This window comes from Delphinapterus leucas, chromosome 13, assembly GCF_059928025.1.
Source record: "Delphinapterus leucas isolate spDelLeu-1000000601 "Yukka" chromosome 13, BTC_Dleu_Yukka2, whole genome shotgun sequence".
Lineage (NCBI taxonomy): Eukaryota > Metazoa > Chordata > Mammalia > Artiodactyla > Monodontidae > Delphinapterus > Delphinapterus leucas.
Window position 1 is genome coordinate 80,490,146 of NC_143141.1, and position 12,017 is coordinate 80,502,162.

Here is a 12,017-nt window from a genome sequence, read left to right on the forward strand (position 1 = left end):
GTAGGCATCACAGTATCTAGAGCATAGTTTTGAAACATCATGATATCTACCTCAGGTATGTCATGGGAAGTTATTACATGCTTGCATAAGGAAAGATGAGTAAAGAAATAGCTCTAGGTAGAATTTTTGTTAGATACAGAGATCTATCCTTGGAGCAAGATACTATACAAAAGAGAAAATGTTACTATCATGGATAGAACAGTCAAGTTTAGTGCATGTAAAATTTTCCCACCGAAGTTCTGCTGGAGGTAATCCTTAGATTGAAAATCTTGGATCCAAGTCTTACCTCCAGAAGAACTTTGGTGGGAAAATTTTTCATGCACTAAACTCAATTATCTAATTTCATCTTCTCAACAAGCCTGAGGAAGTGGTTACTATTCACGTGTTACAGATCTGTAAACTGAAACGCAAAGCAGTTAAAATGCTGACTTGGGACTCTATCAGAACTCATGAATTTCAATGCTATACTTTTTTTTTCCTTAAAAGAGTTAAGCTGAAAGGAACAGGGTAAATTATATCACAGAAAGTGTGGAAAACAAAACTCCAAACCATTACCTACCCCACTATCCTGTCCCTGATGTAAGAGAACTGCTTTGATCACAGAGGACCATGGTATGATCCGGTCTTAACCTCTAAGGATTTAGTTCCCATAGCTTTTCCTTTGAGTTGGGGTCCCTCAAACTCAAAAGCATAAACTCCCCGGGGCCTTAGGATTCCTCCTGCTCCTGGTCACCAGGCATGGCTTTGAGCAGAAAAGATGGTATACAAAATCCCACTGGCCAAGGAAAAAATATGAGTCACTGTAATGTGATGATTTCCATTGGTGCAGCTGGGGAGAGACACGGCTTCTGCCAACATCCACTGATGTCTCTTTGTGCCAAGCCCCAAAATAGAAACCCCTGAAAAAAACCAGAAGCATCCCTCAGAAACACAAGAAGTCTGTCTGGCGTTTAGTTACATGTAAAGATTATACAATGAGCATCTAGGCTTCTGCTGGTTTTGCCCCCGTGCTGAATTTTCACCAAGCCTCCCCTCTTTCTGCCTCCTGAGTCATTCAGAAGCCAGCAATGCTCTTCGTGAGTTGTCTCTTGGGAGCTCTTTCTATTCTAGGGAAATAAATCACCACAAGTACAAAATTCATATTTTGGCAAGTAGTGTCATTTGCTATCCTTTATCTTCCCACAGATTTCATTTTATTTAAATAATATCTTCCTGGTGAATTGGGACTGTGTAGACCCACTAAAGGCGAAATCTCAGGCAGAAAGGATGTCTTTGCTAGCTTGTTTGCTATTCCAAGTGACATTTCCTCAGATGTTTGCTGCCCTGCTGTGCAAACATAGTTACGCATGAAATAAAGTAAAAACAAAAAAAATTAAACAGCAGTTAGTGGTTGGATGTTATTTCCAGTTTGGAACCACTGACGAGGCTGCTATAGAAAACTCTTCCCTCTGTTATTACAAAATAACAGTTTGTGGATGGTGAAAAGAAAACACAACTGAATTTTCTTTTAACTTCAAATACAGAAGCTAGTGCATCTATCATTACCACCACATCACAATACATTATGGGAGAAGGTCATCGTAACTTTAGAGGGGTTATTTCCATCCACGTCTCTCATCCTCTCAAAATTGTTATACAGGCACCAGGCCGATGCCAAATGCTCTGCTAAAGAAAACACACCAAGTTGAAGTGAGTTAGCTAGAGAGAATGAAACAGAACCAAAAGGTCAATGCATGGGACCCAACACTGAAGCAGGTTTTGTTACAATGCACCCTGATATGGCAGCATCAAAAACAGCCCGGTTCTCCTCTTTCACTTTTGCCCTTATGTCCACTGCTGCTTTTCCAAATAGGCTATTCTTTATCCAAAGACCACAAATGCAGTCCTTGTCAACATCCATGGAGTCAATCTAGAATTGTTCCATCTCTTTCCTTCATAGAATTTTGTCATTAGCTCTTCCTTACTGATGATGACGATGATAAAAGCAACAGCAATAAAAGAGCTAATATTTATTGAAAATTTACTATATGCCATGTAATATTCTTTTTTAAACCACATAAAAATCCTGTGAGGTGGTGATTAGAGACTTATTTTATATTTTCGTTATGTGTCCAATTGAGGTATTTTCACATGGAACCTTCTTGCCAGAGGGGTCTGAGCTTATTTAATCACCATATTCTTCAACCTCAGTCCCTAGTGAGTCCTAAGTCAATGCACGTGGAACAACTGTCCACAGGAGAGCCACATATCCCAGAATACTTGGAGGTATGGTGGTCTACTCTAAATAACTAATAAAGATTATACCGGAATAATAAGAATGCCTAAGCAAAAGAGAGGCCAGTATATCAAAATGTTGGTCAAGCTCACCATCTGACTTGGTCTAGTATCTTCAATGGAAAGGCAAGTAAACTAACATTTTCAAATGAGCATATCTTCATGATTTGTGTTTAATTTACAAATGTGGTTCTTGGGTAAAAGATACATGAATAATCGCACTGAGTGAGGAACATGGTTTAAAGAGCTCTTTAGTGTAACATTTATCTCCATTTAATGTTTCTTAACAGTTGGAAGACAGGGCCTTGAGTCAGGGACCTGAAGTTGGCTTTGCTCTTAAATGGGCTACCCTGCATCATGGCACTCAGCTGTTCACAGCCATAGAACTTGACATCACCATTTAGAAAATTTCTTAGGTTCTTTCAGTTTTCAGGTGGAAAAGTAAAAATAACTTCTTCTCTCTAAAATGAACTAAAAAAAAAAAAAGGAGAACATGAAATAGGAAAGGAATATGCTATCTTTGATGAGTCTATGGGATGTATAATTTAAAACTACAATATATAAAGAAGGGCCGTTGGGAGAAATGAAATGAGTGTGGTAAGAGAGGACACCAAGAAAAGGCACCTGTCTTTAAAGATCTTGGGCCAGAGCCACAGGAATACAGTACCTTCTTGTTTTGGATGATACAAGAGTATGTGCAGACTCACCGTATGAGCCTGTTTTTGCACAGGCTCCGGACGCGCAGGCTCAGGGGCCATGGCTCACGGGCCTAGCCGCTCCGCGGCATGTGGGATCTTCCCGGACCGGGGCACGAACCCGTGTCCCCTGCATCGGCAGCCGGACTCTCAACCACCGCGCCACCAGGGAAGCCCCCTGTATGAGACTTTCTGAAACCAGTTTGCCTCTATGGAATGGCAGGGAATAGCAAATTAGCAGCACTTTTGAAGAAGCAGATGCCGGTAGAGAAAGAATGGGAATCAAACAGCCTTGAAACTTAAATAAGATTACATCACCCCCCTTTTCTCTTTCACACACACACACACACAAACTCACTCACACTCTCACACACCTTCATCGTATGGCATCATGTAGTTTTATGGTAAGCAACAGAGCTTTTCTGTTCTCCTGGCTGTTATTTTATCAAGTTTTTGTAGACAGGCTCTCAAATTCCCTGTTTCCCGGCCACTCAAATTGCTCCCAACCGCAGCTTTCTCCCCTGGTCCCATGTCTGCAAAATCTGTTCATAAATGTCTTGTTCAGGAAGAAATCCCTCCACTCAAAGATAACAAAAACAATAAGAATATTACTACTACTAAATCATGGTTTTTGTAGCAAGAAAAATAATAGTAAAACTTAACACCATATCTATGGAACATAATTTTTAATCAAAAACTGCAAAATTGAACAACACAAATAAAGCAGATAAAGAACCACACCAGAAAAAGTATACTGTAAAGCAGCAGAATGTTACCAAATATTGCTCACGACATCGAAGAACTTAACGGGAATGTGGCCCGTATAGGAAAACCCAATATGGAGGAAGAGGGGATCAATGAATAAAAGATTAGAACACCAAAATGGCAAAGCTCAGGAAAGAAGTGTAAGGGTAAATAAATACCATCAGAGGGAAGCAGAAAAAGAATATATGGACAAACATTACTAAAAAATTAGGAATAAGAAAGGCAGGCTCGAAAACCTTGAATAAAAGGACACATTTTTAAAGAGTTTAAAGGATTAATGGAAAGATGATGGACGCAGAATACATATGAAGGAGTGCCAATATATGCATAACTGGTGTCCCTGAAGAAATGAGCAAATGGAACAGGAATAAAATATTCAAATATATACTTATGGAAAGCTTTTCTGAAATTTAGAAATACTTTAATCTTCACAGTTAATAGGCACATCATGTTTCAGAAGAAAAATAATATAGATCGATCAACATCAATATATCAATATATTCTAGTATGTTAATAGAGTATATAAAAAATAATCCTAGAGACATGTCCAACAAAATAATCAAATAATTCTTAAATAGATAAAAATGAATATTTGGCATTCATTTTGGCCATCCATCTTCTGAATACTTCACCACATCTAGGCAATTCGTCCCCAAATTATCAGTCTTTGTAAATTGTAGTGACCAACCCTAATTTTAGTAATGAAAATGCTGGATACTCCCTTTCCCAGCCTTCCTGGTATTTAGGGTACAGGGTTGTGATGTGGGATTCACCCATCAGTCACAGTTATGTCATATTTTGACCCAGGAGCTAGTAATGTAAGTGGGAAGAGGTGAGGGAACTCTCTATCCTTGGCATTGACAGTAAGTGGTGGCTGGAAGGTCAAGTTTCTGCCACTGATGCTTGAATGAAGTCTAGAAGTATCAGTGATGAAAACTATAGTGTCTAGTACTTGGTAGCAGTAAAAAGTTTATTTTTCTGTCTGTCTTAACTTGTTGTTATTTTTGGTCTTCAGGTACAGACAGCTGAGATAATTATGCACCTCAGTTTATTTGCTCTATTACAATCGGTTCAAATATGGTAACTCTCTTGTTTTAATTTTGCATTTTCCCCTTTATCTCCCAAACTTCCCTTTATTCTATAAGTAACATTTTTCCCAACCCCTGCTCCCATTGGCAGACAGCCACTGATATAATTTCTAGAATTATAAATTAAGTTTGTATTTTCTAAATTTTGTATACTACATGGAAACACACTGTATGTACTCTTTTGTCTGACTTTTTCCAGAAAGCATAGCTATTTTGAAATTGATCCATGTAATTGTATGTATTCATTTATTATATCCATGAGTAATAATCTATTACATGATATGCTGCAATTTGATTATCCATTAATCTATTGATGGACATTTGGGTTATTTACTGAGTTTAGCTATTAAAATTTAAATCGCTATGAATATTTACATACCAGTCTTTATATGGTCATATTATTTCAATTCTCATAGGCTAATACCTAAGAGTGGAATGAGTGGATCATATAGCAGGTATATAGCTAACATTCCAGGAAATGCCAAACTATTTACCAATGGTTGTACCACCGTACATTCTTACCAAGAGAGTATGAGAGATTCAGTTTCTTTATATTCTAAACAACACTTGATATAGTCATTCTTTCTAATTTTAAGCATTCTAATAGGCATGTAAATGTATTTCATTGTGGTTTCAATGAGCACGTACCTAATGATTAAGGATGTTAATAATCCTTTTATTTTCATATTGGTATTTGTATATCTTATCTGTTCAAATATTTTTCATATTTTCAAAAAAATTAGTTGTTTTATTATCAGTTTTGAGAAATTTTAAACATATATTCTGGATACAAATTTTTATCTGACATATGACTGGCAAATATTTTCTCCCAGTTTGCAGTCTATCTTTTCAATCTTTGTCTTTCAAAGGGCAGACATTTAAAATTTTGAGGAAATTTAATTTATCATATTTTTTTCGTTTATAGACCATGCTTTTACTGCTGTATCTAGGAACCTACCAAGGATATAAAGATTTCCTTTTCTGTTTTCTACTAGAAGGCTTATAGTTTTAGGTTTTACATGTAGATTTAAAATACATTTTAAGTTAATAGTTTTTATGTGGTGGAAAATATTAATTGAAGTTCATTTTGTTTTTTGTATAAATATACCCAATTAATCCAGCACCATTTGTTTAAAAAAAGAGAGACTATCATTTTCACACTGAATTGCCTTTGCCCTTTCATGAAAAATAAGTTGTTCATACATGTGTCATTCTATTTCTGGACTCTATTTTTTTCAATTGATCTATTTGTTTATCTTCATGCTAATACCACAGAACCTTGATTAATATAGCTTTTAATAAGTCTTAAAATCAGGCAGTGTTGTTCTTCCAACTTAGGTTCTTCTTTTTCAAAGGTTTTCATTGTTCTAGGTCCTTTGGATTTCCTTGAATTTCAGGATCAGCTTATCAATTTTACAAAAATGGCACTGAGATTTTAAATGGTTTTGCCTTGAAATTGTAGATTAATTTGGGGAAGGCTGACATTTTAATAAATTTGTCTTCTGACCCACCAACACAGTATATCATGCCATTTATTAGATCTTAATTTCAATTAGCAGTGTTTGTAGTTTTTAGTGTACATGGCTTTTGTAAGACTTATCTCTAAGTATTTCACATTTGTGAGGCTTTTGTAAGTGGTATTATTTTTAATTTTTATTTTTATTGTCCATTGCTACTATATAGAAATACAACTAATAGTTGTATATTGAGCTTGCATCTCACAACTTTGTTGAACCCACATATTTGTCCTAGTAGCTGTTTGTGGAAGCCATAGAATTTTCTACAGAGATAATCATGTTGTCTATGAATAAAAATGATTTTACTTCTTCTTTCCTAATCTGGATGTCTTCTTTTTTATTACTTTATTGCACTGGCTAGAACCTCCAACTGAATAGCAAGAATAAGAACAGACATTCTTGTCTTGTTCTTGATACTGGTGAAAGAACGTTGAGCCTTTCACCATGAAGAATGACGACAGCTGTAGGTTTTTCTCAGAGCCCTTTATTAGGCTGAAGAAGTTCCATTTTATCACTGGTGGCTGAGAGTGTTTTTTGTTTGTTTCTTTTTTAGTCAGGAATGGATGCTGGGTTTTGTCAAAAGCTTTCCCCGAATGATCTTCATTCAGTAAACAAAATCCCTGTTTCAAGATGTTAAGTCCGTGATCTTATACAGAGCTCTAGGTGGTAGAGTGTATATGTGTATGTATGTGTATATTTTTAGCCCAGTCTGTCTTTCATTTAGTCTTTCATTTAGTGAGATTAACCAATTTACAATTAGTGTACATCCTATTCTCTCAGTAAATATTTTTTCCACATTATTTCAGATTTCTAAATTTCTGTATTTTCTTTTTAACTTTTTTCTGAATTCCTGTGGATAATTTAAATTGTTTATCTGAATTTAAAGAAAACCTACATTGTAATTTTATTGTTATTGGACTTAAATTATGGCATTTATTGATACATATGTGTTATTATGCCTCTTCTTTGTTTCAACTTATCAAAAATCTGTTTTCTCTCCATCATAAAGACAAGTCTCTCACATTCTTTCAGGTTTCTTTGACCTATAGCATAAGCCATTTTCTAAAGTATCTGGGATACAATAATAAAAGTGGCATTACAATTTAGTAAGGAAAGAATGGTGTGCTTAATAAGTCACATTGGCATAATTATCTTCTCATTGGGAAAAATATAAAATTAATCCCTATTTATGCTCCATGTAAAATAAAATTTCATATGGGTTAGAAATCTAAATGTAAAGGACATAAAAATACAAAATTTTAAACTAAATCATTTAGGAGGATATTGATATAACTTCAAGGTAGGGAATGCCTTTTCAGCCAAACAGGAAACCAGAAAACATAAATGAAATCATGGCAGATTTTTTACATACTATGAAATTTCTTTAAACAATGACACATTTTTCCCATTCTCCCATTTCACCCCACCCTGACTGACATATATACACTACTATTGATATGTATAAAATAGATAACTAATGAGAACCTATTGTATAGCACAAGGAACTCTACTCAGTGCTCTGTGGTAACCTAAATGGGAAGGAAATCCAAAAAAGAGGGGATATATGTATACGTATAGATGATTCACTTTGCTGTTCAGCAGAAACTAACATAACATTGTAAAGCAACTATACTCCAATAAAAATTAATAAAAAAAGACACATTTTTATTTGCTTCATATCTTTACCATGATTAGTATATACATTTTTATAAGGGATTGCTAATTATATTTTTCAACTTTGCTGAGAAAAATATATGACTGTTTTTGCCATATATCTAAAATCTTCTTGCTTATTCCATCTGTCAATTTAAAAGAATCTATTCTTGTTTTCTTGAAAAACATTTATTTTGCAGCCTACCAACTTCCTGTAGTAGGCCAGCTGTCATCATGGGATTTATTTTCATTGTATTTCTCAGGTAATTCCAATGTATGTTGTACCTCATGTTTTCTATTTCTCACTCAATTTTTTGTAACTTTTTTTTTATATGTCAACTAGAAACTTCCTGAGACTAGTACATGGGAAATTTCTACAGATGTTTTTATTTTTTTCTCACATATTCTTATAACTTAGATGTGTATAGAATTCTAGATTCAAACTAATTTATTCTTAGTGTTTGGAAGGAAGACAATTTCATTGTCTTCAAGCATCCATTATTGTTGTTGAGAATTCTGATGCCAGTATGATTTCCACTCTCTAAGTTATGCAATGTTGACTTTTAAGGATTTTCTCTTCACCTTTTGTGTTCTGAAATGTTGGAGAAAGAATGAAATAATTCAAGTGTATGCACGTGCGTGTGTGTGTTTGTGTTACCTTGTGATCATTGGAATATTCCTTTTGAATTTAAAAAATCTTTCTCTAAACCTACGGTAAATTGTTTTCTATCATTTATTTGTTTAAATTCCTCTCCATTTTTTCTCTCTTTCTAGAATTTTATTAAATGCCATTTTTTTTTCAGTATTCCATATAGCTTATCTCTTCTACCATGTTTATCTTTTTTTTACTCTTTTCTGGGAAAGGTTATCAATTTTTGCTCCTAGCCCTTCTATTGCACTTCAAATTTAGACAATCTTTAACTTCCAATAGGACGTTCACAGTTTTTTTTCAATCTTTCTTTTTGTTATCACAGTCTATTCTTGCTTTATAGAGGCAAGAATATCTTTCTGAATCTTTCTAGTATTCGTGGATTTTTAGAAGTTCACTTGTATTCCATGAATTATCTATTGTTTTATGTTTAGTTGATCTGGACTTTAATTTTTTCTTCATTAGTAGTATTTATTTTCCTTATACTTCTGGTAAAATCTTGGTTATCCATAATATTTAAGCATGAAGGACATTGTTGATTTTTTTAGGTAGTTGGAATAACATTCTTCTTATAGTCCTTCCTTTTGATGAGCTTACTGGGAACTCTATGTCTGGTGTAAAAATTGTCAACTGGAGGGTTTTACTTTAAAGTCGGGTGGTAAAGTTAAGACAGCCATTAGACTAGAAGTGATACAGCCTTTAGAAGCCTTAGTCTTTCTCAGGAGGTTAATTGAAGACTGTCAAAGGAGAACACTCTTTTTGTTTTTCCCTCTTTTGTTTGCCAGGCAGCCTTTGTATGAAGGTGGAGGTGAGGATGAGGAGATCCAACAGGGCTACTTATGTCCAGACCATCTTTAATTAGTTCCTCTGTTTTGGGCCCCTATTTTGTACATGCTAATTCTAAGTAGACCCTCTCCTATATTATTCCATGTAGATTGGATTTACCTCTTTCTGTGAGCTTACATGCTAGTGTGGAGAGGCAGAAAATACATGAGGTCAATAAGCACTGTAATTTCAAACAGTGATTACTACTATTAGAGAAATAAAATAGGGTGATAATTATGAGGAGAGACAGTGAGAGGTAGTATACTTTTTGCTTTGAAAAATAAAGATTCATTTTCAGAGTAAATATTTGGATAGAAAGAACATGGAGATTCTGAATTCTTTGCTTTTTGTCAATGTTTCATATATTTCCTACACTAGTGAAGATAGAAACCAAATATAGCCAACCTTCATTCTTTGAGGTCCACTGACTTGGACGGTTGTTTTTGAGGCAGGACTTGTAATACAGTATATGCTTATCTAGAAATACATTTTAAAGCAAATTAAAGTGGTTTTATAATCACTGTAAAGCGGGGGGAGGAAGGGACATTTAAACTTAATACAAAACCTTATTTTAAGTTCAATTAATACAAATCATTGATGTCATTCTATAAAATAGTTACTCTGTATATGTCCATAATCAGTTTCTGGCATAATGGGCTTTAGAAAATAATGAAACTAAAACTGCATTACTTTTAAAATATCCTATAAAACAAGCTTCTTGCCAAATTAGATTGACCTTTTCCTTTGTTAGTCCAAATCAGCGGGGTTTGACTAAACGCCTAGAAATGTATAGAAAGGACCAGATGTCTAAAAGTCAGGAAACTAGCAAAACCCTAAATTCTATATAATTTCTGGCTCAACTGTGGAGACCCAAGGACAGCAGAAATCTTTCTCTAAGTATCTGAAGAAAGGGCCTGCTGAGAAGGTAGGATTGTTTGGAAAGGCACGTGGAAGGATGAAAGAGGGCTGGGGGAGGGCAAGGTTTCATGTTAGAATACCAGTCTGAATGGAATCAACATATTACTTGGGTATGATTATAAAGTATGTACACTATTTTTTTCCTTTAACATCATCTACTGCCACATGGTTCTTTTTCTTTTCAGTTCTCACTCAGGTGTCCAGTTATTTATAAACAGAATTCATGTCCATGGAACATGATTTTCATAGGAAGTTAATGTGTGCTAAGGTGCTATAGAATACAAGGAGCTCTGTGAACAAGTTTGAAAAACTCTGTTAAACTGACACTTTTTGTTTATTGCAGCACTCCTCAGAATCTTTAGGGCGTTAACATGCATTGTGAATCTCTCAGAGCACAGCATATGCACTGTTTCTCAAATGTATTTGTCCCTGGATATTTTGACAGAACAGCTTTAAGGGACTAGGGTTCCAATGACGACACTTTATGCTACGTGTATTAAGCATTCAGCTATCAAAGAAGCTAGAGATATGAGATTAAAATATAGAAAATGAGCCCAAATGTTAGGCAAAGTCTTAGTCCATTCTGTGGATTGCGGTAACATTTCAATTAGGCCACTGCTTCTCAAACTATCTGTGACAGAGGACAAGTTCTGTTTGTTTTGTTTCAGTTACTAATTCATGTTGATTCAAACTTTCATAAAATGCAATAATAACATAGCACTCAGAAAAATGAGAAAACAAAGACATAAAATATGACACTACGACACTTTTTTTTTCTTAGTAGATTCAACAGATATAAAATTACTCTGTTAAATTGCTATCAAATTTTTTAAACTCAGACTCTCAATTTCTAGACTTCTGTCATTGCAAACCAGAAACAAAGCATCTTCTTACTGGCACCAGTTCACACTTTGAGTAGCCCTGAGTTAGCATATGTACATGTGAGCAGCATCTATACTGTAAGCTGCTGTTCTGAGTTTAGATGACATGGATTCTCTCAAGTCCCCCTGCTCATTGATAAGTATGTGAGAATCGTGGCAATGCTTTTGTGACGCAGTACATTTTCATCTGAAAACTGGAACCAATAATGACCTAATAAGGCTATCACAAAATAAAGTTTATCTTCCTACTTCCCCTTGTTCCATACGCTAACAGAGCACCACAAAGACATGTAGAAACTAGAGCTGGATGCAAGCTCTTTCTTCTATTTGCTGTCCCAGTCACAAGATTCCCTTCTCTGGTCACTGCAGTAGATTATCTTGTCAGCATTGATTTCCAGATCTGCGAATACTCGAGTGGGAATCAGTACTGGTTACATGATTTGGCCACCCTGAAAATAACTCTATGCTAAGTGTGAACAGCTGGAGTTCAAAATTGCAATCAGATTTTTCCCCCGAAATCTGTTATTGTGTTGTGTATATTGTGTATGTGTGTGTGTCGATGGGGGTATATACATGTTCACATGTATATGAATGTTTATGAATGTCTTTGGGGGGATACTTTGCAGCCCTGTAACCTAATTTCCTTACACCTTTCCTCTCTCCTTTTCTCTGTGAGTCCCTCTGCAAGAACCTATAGACCCTCCCCTGTTTCATAATCAGAGATCTAGGGTGCCCCCAGTTTTCTTTCTTTC